This window comes from Phlebotomus papatasi, chromosome 1 (genome assembly GCF_024763615.1).
Source record: "Phlebotomus papatasi isolate M1 chromosome 1, Ppap_2.1, whole genome shotgun sequence".
Taxonomy (NCBI): Eukaryota; Metazoa; Arthropoda; class Insecta; order Diptera; family Psychodidae; genus Phlebotomus; species Phlebotomus papatasi.
Window position 1 is genome coordinate 8,932,784 of NC_077222.1, and position 12,204 is coordinate 8,944,987.

The following is a 12,204-nucleotide window of genomic DNA, read 5'->3' on the forward strand; positions in this document are numbered from 1 at the left end:
ATTTAAGAATAAAAAAATTATTTTTTCAACACATTAAGATAGACACGATTTTTTTACTTAGAGATTGTAAGTTAGAAAAAATCTGAAATAAATCATTTTAAACGTAATTCAAATAATAATTTTATTACTGAATTTTAAAATCTCGTATTATTGGGTAATGTTTAAGTAAGATCATCTATTTAAATTTCATTTAAATGCAACCAATAATTTCAGAAAAAAAATTTAATTTTTAATATAAAAGTAGAAATACTCTGAGAAAATAATTCGTTTGCAAATTATTTGCAAGAACGAAAAATTTTATCACACATTTATTAAATGCAAGACAATCATATATTACATTTTATTTTTAAGCTATTCTATAACCTAATATTCTTATATTGTGATTTCTAAACGTTTAAAGAGCTGTAGATATTCTATTTATAGGGCTGAGAGTATTGAAAGAGAACAGTGACAAAATTACGTTATGCGCACGTAAATTTTCTTACAAACAGTTACGTAATATTTTGAGAAAAAAACGACGAAAAAATTACGTTATTATGACACAGCAAGTCTGACGTTAATATTTTAAGTAGACAAAACGTTATATTTAGGTCATAAGGTTTCCTCGACTCTTTGCAACTTGAAGTAACTTGAGTGACGTGCAACAAACGTTTCTTTTACCTCATTTTTGCACTATAGTAAATTTTTGCCACTTGGGTTAAATTGGCAGAATATGACATCATCTTTATATCAGTGCAAGGAATTTATTAAATAGATAACAGACCATAACACACAGTAAATGTAAAAGATAATTTGAGAAGATTTCCTGGATTCTGGACCACAAAACTAGATGTTGCACATTCTTATGATAATTTTGTTTTTTTTTACATTCAATAGATCTAGATAAAAAACATCTCAAGTTGATGAATATGCATAAAATTCGCGGTTATGATCTTAAAAATTTGAATAATGAATTGCTTAAAGTCAACAATGTATATACGAAATATAATTTTCGAATATAGCTCTGATCAACATTAATGAATACTTGTAAAAAGGTTTGGCAAAGCGTCCCAGGCTTTGCGAAGTGATCGAACTCGTGGCTGAGATGCAATAGCTTAAAAATATTTTCGCATCATTCACCATTTACCCGGTTTCAAACGATTCGCACCGATTTATTAAATCCCCCAAAATAGTTTTAAGAGTAATAGAATTGATTTTCTAACGAAAATCGGTTCACAACCATTTGAACGGATTTATAATCACACAAAACATTGTCAAAAATAGACCTCTGGAGTAATATATGTACACTGAGAAAAAACAGGGGTGCGATTAACTTTTTTTCCTCATAACTTTAACACTTTTTAGGTGTAAAAATATATCAACATTTTGTAATGTTGATTTTACACCTTTTTAAAGGTAAAATTAATATGAAAAAGGGTAACTTTAACCCCTAATACACATAAAATGCGTAATATTTACACCGATTTCTGATCAATACTGCAGGGTAAAATTAACATTTTCGGAATGTTATTTTAACTTTTTCGGATTTCTCTCAGTGTAGTAATTCAGTTTCAGGTAAAAATTAGTTATCGGTTATGAACCAGTTCATTATCAGTTCATAACCGATTAGAATCGGTCCAGGCTTGTCAGGAATTCCAATACCTTTTTAACGGTCCCAAATAGCATATCATTCGGTTGATAAATCTACTTTTAACAGCCGTTTTAATCCTTGATCTTAAAAAGCCATTGTTAGGAATGATTCAATGGTATTTTCGTATAAGGGCGAAATGTCCGCTTGGGCAATCTTTAAAACATATCCAAAAATTAAAAAATCGCACGACGTGTTTTCGAGCAATCATAGAAAATATCGTTTTGGTGGGGAGGGGATGAGGGAATAAGGGGTTCTTCGAAAGCTCCTGAATCTCTATCTCTAACTCTTTGGGCTCTAGGCGTAGTAACGGTCGAACGAACAGACGGAGATATGCAGAGACGGACAGACAGGCAAACAGCATGACATCATTTCTCAAAAATCGTCTGAAACGAAAAGATAGGGTAAATCAAGCTAATTCAAAACCTGCTCCAAATGGAAATTTTTCGATATTCCAAATGGAAACGTCAGTGTTTTTATAATAAATACAGTACTAAATTGCTATATTCATATATATTCCATACCACAGTTTCATTATTTAGTTAATTTTGCCCCAAATAAAGCGAAAATCCATTCATATTCACAAATTTTAATTTGTTAATTTCTCAGAAAAATTAAAAGTGTACCTTTTCACCATGGAATTTTTCATCGATTGATCATATTTTCCAATGAAAAACACAATGAGGTGACTATTGTTTATTCGTTTTGTTTAACATTTATGTCATATTTCTGGGTAATTTTAGTTAAATTAAGTGTTAATATTTATTGTTAACTGTACGAGAAGTTTTCAAATGAAATAATTACCTATTTCGTGAACAAAAAGGGTTTTTCTGAAGTGTCTGCAAATAATGCAATAGGAAACCCCGGAAATATGATTTTTTGGAGAAATTTTCTTATTGTTTTAGATGGGAAAGGAGAAAAGACCAAGAATAAGAACAAATTCTGCACTCAGGAGCAACTCAACAAGGTTTTGGAAGCCTTTCGTCGTGGTGTAACTTACACTGTTTGTCTCCAATTAGAAACCTTCCTTGTCTCCATTTGGATTAATTTGTTTCCAATTGAAGCATTTTACACTCGCGTATTTTTCTTGTATTTAATAAGTTTTCAAATCATATCTAAAGAATTTTTACTAAACAATAACATTCTAGAAGAGTCATGGAGCAAATTTATGTAATTCTCTTCAGAAAAAATATGAACTTCATGTGTTGAATCTTCTGTCAAAATTAAAGCGTCTGGAAATGGTTTTGAATTAGGACATTTTACCCTATGTTGAGAAAAGTGGTCCCGGAAGGGCGGAAAAATCGAAGGATTATTAAGCTGCTTTCTCTGCAGATTTCGAGCAGTAAAAAAAAACAAAGAAAATCAGCACAAATAAATTTATGTTGGAAGAAAATTTTATAAAAAGTATATTTGCAAAAAAATCTACTTTTAAAGAATAAATTTAAATTTAAATTTCTGTGTGATAAATTTTTTTATAAAATGATGCCTGTTTTAGGGGTAAGTAGAGAAGTGCACATTTTTTAGAGAAAAATTGTATCTTACTTAAGGGTTTAAATAGGTTAAAAGGACAAAAAACAGCATGTTTCACTATATCGATTTTCAATATAATAAAAATTTTATTTAATTCAAGCTCTTTGGCATAAAAAATACAAAACTTAAAGTTTATTTTCTGGAATTTTCTTTTAGTTTTAAAAATTCAGCCTCTTTGATTTTCGAACACCTGTGGACAAAAAGCGTTTTCGGAATATGTTCATCTGAAATCCAAAAACGAAATATTTCTAGTTAGATAAAATGAGTTAAACTTAGCCCTTGGACGAAGGATTTTTGAAAAATATGATACTTGAATTTGTGGGAGAATTTTATACAAAAAAAAACATTTTTGACAGTATTTTACACCACGTTCTGTCTCAATGTCTGGATTTTTAAAATTTCGATAAAAAAAATTTCGAAAATATAATTTTGAATGTTGAAATTTCAAATGCCTCAGAGCTTGAATTATTATTTTTTATTATGCTGAGAAAGAATTTTAGTAAATATTCTGTTTTTTTTCTAGTATTTTTGAGCCATGTAACCCCTTAATGAATATTGAATGAATGTTGTTAGTTTCTAACGATATATAAAAAGTGAACAAAAAATGTCAAATTTAGGTCAGTAAGAAAGTCAAATTTTCACAAAAATGGTCCTAATCGTCCTAATTTATATAAATTAACGTTTAAGATTGTTGCAGGTAATATAAAAACTCTTTTTCTTTTACTAAAAATTCAAGGGGTAACTCATATTGAGAAATTCTTATCAATTGGCCAAGAAACGCTTCGCGAAACCTGAGGAACTTATTTTTCACGAGATTTTCTTGATCTAAAAGGTGTGCCAGAGCCATAAAGTTCTAAATTGAGTAAATTTATTTTTTCATTGCATTCATTTGAACAATTTTCTCAACATAAGTCAGATATGTTATTAACTAAAATTATTTTCTTATCATTTTTTCTGAATTACGGATATATTAGATGTGAGGTATATACTGCCCGTGAAAAAAAATCCAGAATTTTAATTGAGAGGTGTGTTTTTGACGCTAAGACGACGAAAGACGGTAAAATTTATATACTTTCGCTATATTTCAATTGAATCTATTAATGTTAATTTTGGTTTTGCACTAGTCAAATATATCAGGAATTCTGTTTTACTTTTTTCACATATAAATATTTAAAAAGATAAGATATATAACTTTATTAGACAATTCAAAAAATCTTATAATGGCATTAGTTTAAAATTAGGGGATAGGCGACATGTTTCAGACAACTCATTATGTTTTGATTTTAAGCATTTTTTTAACTTAGAAAATTATCTTGAAATTTTGTATAGCGCTTATAGTGTACTCATTACTAATTCGCTTAATGTTTTTGTCAAATTTATTTAAATAATCAATGAATAATTCACTGCGTCTCAAACTACCCACGTCTCAAACATGCACCTTCTTCTCTATAAAATGTATGAAGAAATAAACTCAAAATTACGTCTTTTACAGAGAAGTTTAACTTTTCAAACAGAAAAAAATTAAAATAAGACTAGGGTAAAGTGTATAATTTGGAATTAGTGTTACAAGTTGGACAATTCGCCGGTACAAGTTGGACATGGCTTTTTTCTTGATAAATATAGTACAAAATTTGTTTTGAAGCACAAGGAACCAAATCATAAAACTAAAGCATTAAAAATATACAAATAAAAATGAAGTACTAAATTTATCAAGTAAAAAAGCCCTGTCGAAATTGTACCATTGTCCAACTTGTACCACTGTCCAACTTGTACCACTTTACCCTACGAGTCTTTAAAATAAAAAAAATATTTATTTCTATAGTTAAAGATTTCACTATAGAAACAACATTTAAAAAATAAATGCGAACACATTTCAATCTAAAATAATTTTTTTATCTTCTTCAATTTGAGATCATTTATTAATAATTGCAGAAGGATTTTATTTTAAGATTTATTAATTTCAAAAATTTTATGATAGTTCTTTTGTTATATCTAATTTTAATTTCTCCTCATTTTATGCATTTTACATTCTAATTAATTTGATATTGAAAAAATATCATAAAAAGTTACTAAAAATCTTATCATACACTTACAGACTTTCAAAGAAGACTTTGAAAGAAAGCATCTTAATTGTTAAAAAAACAGTAATTTTTATGATAAAACATATTCCCACGTATTTCTCTTACTCGAAAAGAAGTTCTCCTAGCTAGTATTTTTTTATTAACTCTTATTAGAACTTATAACGGATTTAAATTGATTTGAAAATAAAAAACAGTATTTGAATCAAATGATTTCTATTTTTTTATTTCTTTTTATTTTATTTATTTTTTTATTTTTATTAAATTGAAGTATAAATATGGTGTTTTTAAAGTACTAAATTACTAAAGAATGAATTATGTTCATTTTTTTCAATTCATTTTAATTTATATTTCCCGAATTAACTCTTAGTTGCGGCTACCGCCGACTCACCGACCTCATGGCAAAACGGTAAGGATTGTAAATGCCATAATTTCCTCCTGATTTCTCTTCCTGTTTTTTTTTCTTGTAAAACTCTTGTCACATTTCATTTTCAATTAATTTTCTAATATATCTCATCTCACGTAACGTACTGGAGCACCCGAGGGAACAAAAGAAAGCCTTCAAATTCCGTATACGCAAATGTGTACGAAACAAAGGGGTGAGTTGGAAAATGTATGTTTGGCAGTGCATAACCCTAAGATATGGAATTGGAACTTCAATGTGCCCGGGAAAAGAGATAAAAAGCTCTGGTAAATCCAACTGCTTGTTAAATAAAGAAAAAAAATATAGAAAAAAGACTTGTTCGTCTTCTTTTTTTTTCAATATTATTTTCCACCAAAAAGAGGTGGGCCCATCACTTCACGTATATCAAAAGTGTTTTATTTCTCTGTTTTTCTCTCATTCTTTCTAGGTATTATTGAGAAACGAAGACTAAGGGGGGTTGGAAGTGAGACAGGGGCGTCGTGGAAAACTTATATATTTGTTTATTTTGAACTTTTTTTTTATATATATATTTCCTTTTGGCTCCACTTGAAGACGCACGGATCCTTCGTACTCAACAAAGGAACAACAACAAATGGTAGACGGGAAAATTTTAAACGGTGTGGCAAAGATACCTAAAGAAAGGCAAGAGTGGAAGTATAAAATACAAGAGTGGAGCTTCTGGTGTTACGTCTACCATAAACGAACATCATTTATTGTAAGGAGGAAACAAGATTTATTGCAAAATGTGTGACGTCATGGTAACATCCTGAAAATACTGAAATTGAGATAAAATATTGCCATTTGGACTTGCAGTCTTGGGAGAAAAGTTGTACGCGGAAAATATTCGATACAGGAACTTCATTATGCTTTTGGGGTTGGGGAGGGAATGGGTAGCCGAAGATATTGTTCGTATGCATGGAATTAAGCAGGAACTTTTGGCCCTTTTACCAGGAAGTGACCCCTAGGACACCATCAGGTTTGGCCGAAAGGAGGGTTGAAGATGGGAGAAAGTGGTGAAGGACAGCATTGGCTTTTCCATTTTTTCCCATCTGTCCTGTCCCTCCCCCCAAACAGCCTCTCCCAACCTCATCTGTTATTTTCATACACCAAGCCCAGGAGAAGAGATCAATTCGGAAAGAACCGACATCAATTATTTCATGTCCATCCCCTAGACATAGGGTAGCAGACTATATAGAACAAGTGGTAGAACTTCCTCTCTGTTTGATGGTGAAATCGTGGTAATGGAACAAGACAGTCAGTGGATACCGCAAAAGAAACGAAGATATATTGCCGAGGAACCCGTCGTACTATAAATAAGAAAATGTGGGTGCTCATTTTGTGGTGCGGTGTGTCTTCTTGAAAATCTGGAAATGATGATGGGAAAACGCAGACCGCAAATCAACCACTTGGGAGATTTATAGGCGAAATGGACAGGGAGTTTCTAGTTTGGCATTAGATGGCAATAATGACATATTAAGTACCCGCTATCTAAGGGGTAGAATTCTTCAACCAACAATTAATGAGTTAATTTATGATGAAAACGTCCAATATTCCTCACACATCCCCTCGCACACAGATTTTCCCCTTTTTCACACCATCCACAAAAACCAGAAATCTATCTTCCATTTTGACTGCGTATTTTTCAAGAACGCAGTAAAATACAATTATGTTTTATATTCTTCGGCAACGGAGGAAAGAGCAATGGCAAAAAAAAAGAAAGGAAGAAAATTGCTTTTCCTCATCTTTCTCTGCAGATGAAATTGAAAGAGACTTCTGCGTTTATTCAACTACATATAACTTTTTTGCCATGTACTATAGATTTGAAATTGCAAGGAAATAAGAAGTACATGAGAAGAAGTCAGCAAAGGTAAACCACGGGTATTGATATAAATTCAAAAATCTACTGTTCCGAAAACCACGTTGTGTGGACTGAGAGTCCAAGCTAAATCTTAGCGACTCGACTGTGTTCAGTGTGCCTTCAATAAGTTCCACACGTTCTACTTTCCACAAAAATCATGCTAACCCTTCAGTGTTGCATACATTATTTAAATTAAATTCAATTCATGATAAAATCCCGTCTGACCCGTCTGAATTAGGCGTGAATTAAAGCTTGAAGTAAACCTTATTTTTTATAGATTCGGCTAAACTATCATATTAGAGGTTTAGCCCAGTTTCCAAAGGTTCTGAAATCGTATAAAAACAATTTTATCGGTTTATCGGAATCTAATGGATCATTTGGCCTTAATATCTAATAATAAGCCAAAATTCTAGCAAAAACCTTACTTAAATTACCTAAACCTCAGGCTAAACCTCAGGTCTGTAGCACACATATGAAAACCCCCTACTGAAAATACCCTTTTTATGAAATTTTGTGCATTTCCAAAGTGTTAAATAGTTAGTTAACTCTGGTTAAATAAGAGATGTCATTGTTTTTTTTTGTAATGTCAACCGTTTTTTAAATATTACAATTCTGCCCATGATTAAGGTTTATCGTTCAATTCTTAGCACTATTAAGGCACTATAAATAATTCTTACTGTGTTATCATACTTGCACATTAAAATTTTAATATGATTCACATTAATTGTCGCTAGTGAGAGTCCAAATATGCAATTTGTGTGTTTGAATCATTTTATATTCAAAATTTGATCTATTTGTTGATAAAAAGGTAGACTTGGCCCGCAAAATTTGATATAAATTAATTTATAGCATTAATGCGAAAAATTAATGCGATTTTCTCTTTAATTTTTTAATGTGAAAAATATTTATGTTTTAGGTAAATTTAAACTTATTTTTGCAGGCCAAGTCCACATCTTTGTTAATAAATAGAAAAACCCCAAATATTAAGTGACTCAAAGACACAAATAACCTGTTTGGACGCTCACTTGCGACAATTAATGTGAATCGCATTAAAATTTTAATGTGCAAGTGTAATAACGCCGTTATAGCTGTATGCTACTTAAAACCTTAACGCTAAGCTCCCTTATGCATATGGATAAGCTTCCTTATGTGCTGGACATACCTACGGCTTCAATCGAGAAACGACTTAATATAATTAAAATAAAAATAATTATTAGACTACATTTCCATCATTTTTCCACTAACTAAGCCGTTTCTCGGCTTAAACCGAGAAACGAATTAACCCCAAACTGATGGAAATGAAATATGATCCTTATTTTTATTATAATAATGTTAAACCGTAAGTTATGTTAAACACCGGTGACCCAAAACCAAAATTTTTCCTATAGTCTTCGAAAGTTATGTATCGTTTAAAAAGTCAAAAGGAAAATGATTTTCTGACCCCCAAGTTCTTAAAGAGTTAAGTCGTAAGTGTATCTATTTAGGGCATTACCCTTTGTCAGATGAGATGTAGCATTAATAAAATGTTTATTATCTTTTTTTTAAGTAAAGTAAAATTAATCGAATGATTTAACACAAATGCTATTTTATTTTTATTAACATAGAGAGAGTGTTCCAGGTAGTCTCGCTTTGAAGTATTAGCCTCCCTAAATATTCTTTTTAGGTCTTCTTTTAGGTGTGATTCCTTCTAATCACATCTATTGTAATCCTCGGATTTTCTCAACGTGCTCAGATCGAGCTGAAATTCACAGGGTATATGTTTTGAACATCCCTGATGTCGAAAATCATAAGCCAGTAATTTCGTTGTAGTTGTAGCCCAGAAAATTTAGACCAATTAAAAAAAATTAAGACATTCGTCGAGCAGTTCTCGAGATATTTCACTTTAAAGACTTCAATTTTAAGAAAATTTGCTAATAGCGTCAGGCGGGAAAAAAAGCCAGAGAAGCGGCGTCGGACAAGCTTTCCCCATATATATATAGCACTCTCTCGCTCTCCCTTTCTCTCTCTCTCTCTCTCTACATAGTGAGCCTATATTCAAAGATTTGTAAAGTGACATATCCAATTCGAGATCCGCGACTTTTTTCACGGATCTTCGCGCGACGCGAACTTTTTCGCTGACTTTCGCGGGGCGCGTATTTTTTCATGGATTTACGTGGGGCGCGTATTTTTTCGCAAATTTTCGCGGGGCGCGAATTTCTTCGAGGATTTTCGCGGGGCGCGAAATTTTTCTCGGATTTTCCCGGGGCGCGAATTTTTTCGCGGACTTTCGCGGGGCGCGAATTTTTTCGCGAACTTTCGCGGGTCGTGTATTTTTTCGCGAACTTTCGAGATGCGCATATTTCTTCGCGGATTTTCGCGGGTCGCGTGTTCTCGCGGAGCGCGAATATTTTCGTGGATTTTCGCGGGGCACTAAATTTTTCTCGGATTTTCGCGGGGCCCGAAATTTTACGCGGATTTTCGCGGGGTGCCAATATTTTCGCAGATTTTCGCGGGGCGCAAAATTGTTTTCGGATATTCGCGGGGAGTAGATTTTTTCGCGGATTTTCGCGTGGCGTGTATTTTTCGTGTGTATTTAATATCTTCGCGGGCTCTCACGGGTCGCTGGCAAAGGTTCTAAACGGATGTAAAGTTGAGGCCTCTATCTCTCATAGTTTCCGAGATAATCGACTTTAAAGATTTTAGACACTTTTCTGAATTTCTCATCCAATTTTTTTCATTTTCAAGTTAAATTTTGCACATATCAAGCCTGAAAGAGGCTCTAAATGGATGTAAAGTTTGAAGCCTTTATCTCTCATAGTTTCTGAGATAATCGACTTTAAAGATTTTCAGACACTTTCATGCATTTCTCATCCAATTTTCCTTATTAATAACGGTAATATGTTACATACAGTTTAAGAATTATTAAACGGAATTTGCATTATTTATGTATAAATATCGTTCGAGTTTTCCACATTCCAAATTTGAAATGAAGGAATTGCACCTCTATTAGCTGATCTAAGCGTATCACTGGATTTTTTTATTTGTTATTCATCTTGATTAAAAGACTTACCATATTCCTGTATATTCATTGCCATCTTAGCGCTGTTTATCACCTTCTAAAGAAAAATGATGAGAATGTATTATTACTGGACAGGATTCGTTTCTAATCTCAGTTATTTAATTGCATATGGATAAAGCCTAAAGAAAAACGGTAAAACTTTTTTTTAATTTCAATGAAATATTGGCTTACTCCCAAAATGTAAAATTTTCCTCCGCATTATTTGAAACAACTTTCTCAATTTTTAGTACGCTATTAAAAAGACGCAAACAGATATTAAATTGTGACTGTAAAAAACACGTTGAACAAAAAACAATTAAAATACAGAAAAAACTTTAGGTAATCATATCTCACGCAATTCAGTTTTATGTGATAAAGTCAGTGCAATATTTACTACTTCCTGCAAATAAGATTTAGCCTAAATAAACACTCTTTCTCTTCTAATTTAGTCATTGAAAATTGCAATCCTTTGTTATTCTGTTTTTCATTTTCTTTTATTTTTTAAAATTGTTTTTTTAACATGATTTGTTGACACTTTAACTTACTAAAACAATTAGTCGTCTAACAGGAATATCAATAAAATCACAATTAAATTCAAGAAATAGAAAAATTCTAAGCAAAAGAATTCTTTTTTGGTTATCTGAGGCACACACCACAAATACGACTTATTTATACTCTCGACAATGAGTGGAAACACACATGTAGACTTTGATTCTCCAATAGTGTCTTGGATAAAAGGTAAATGGAACTCAATTTGCACAAAAAGCACAAAAAGTCGGCGATTTTCGAAGAATTCAAATTAAATTTCGCTTTTTCTTACTAAAGTTTCGAACAAGGTGGGGAAAATTTATGAAATATCACACTGAAGATGTCAAAAAAGTTACTCAGTGATTATGGAGTGATTAAGTAGGAAAAGAAGTAGTAAACGTTGTTGCTTTGTGTTTTTCCTTACAACAAAGTGAAGACCTAGTCATTTTGATACTTGAGTACTTCGAAATTCGAACCGGATGTACTTCAACTGCCTTGCAAAAGTATCAAAAAATAAAAATGTCTCTTTTCTTTCCGTACAGAAGTAGATCTTGAAAAATTCGAAAATCTATTTGAAGATCCAAAAAAGAGACTTTCTTACTTCTTAATACTTTCGCAAGGTGGCGGAAGTTACATCCTGTTCGAATTTCGAAGTGCTCAAGTGTCAAAATGTGACGGTCTTCACATTGTTGTGAGGAAAAAAACTGAACAACGACGTTTACTGTTCTCGCCCCAGTATTTAATCACTCCATAATCACTGAGTAACTCTTTTACCAGATTTTAGTGTGATATTTGATAAATTTTCCCCACCGTGTTCGAAAATTTTGTATGAAAGTTCCATTCACCTTTCATCCAAGACACTATTGGAGAATCAAAATCTACTTGTGATCGGGCTCTTTGTGGCTTTTCAAACAGATCTTCGAATTCAAGCTCTACTTGTGAATGATATGAATCACTTAATTTCATTTTTTCTCTATTTTCTCTATTCTTTCCGTACAGAAGTAGATCTTGAAAAATTTCGAAAATCTATTTGAAGATCCGAAAACGATACTTTCTTACTTCTTAATACTTTCGCAAAGTGACGGAAGTTACATCCTATTCGAATTTCGAAGTGCTCAAGTG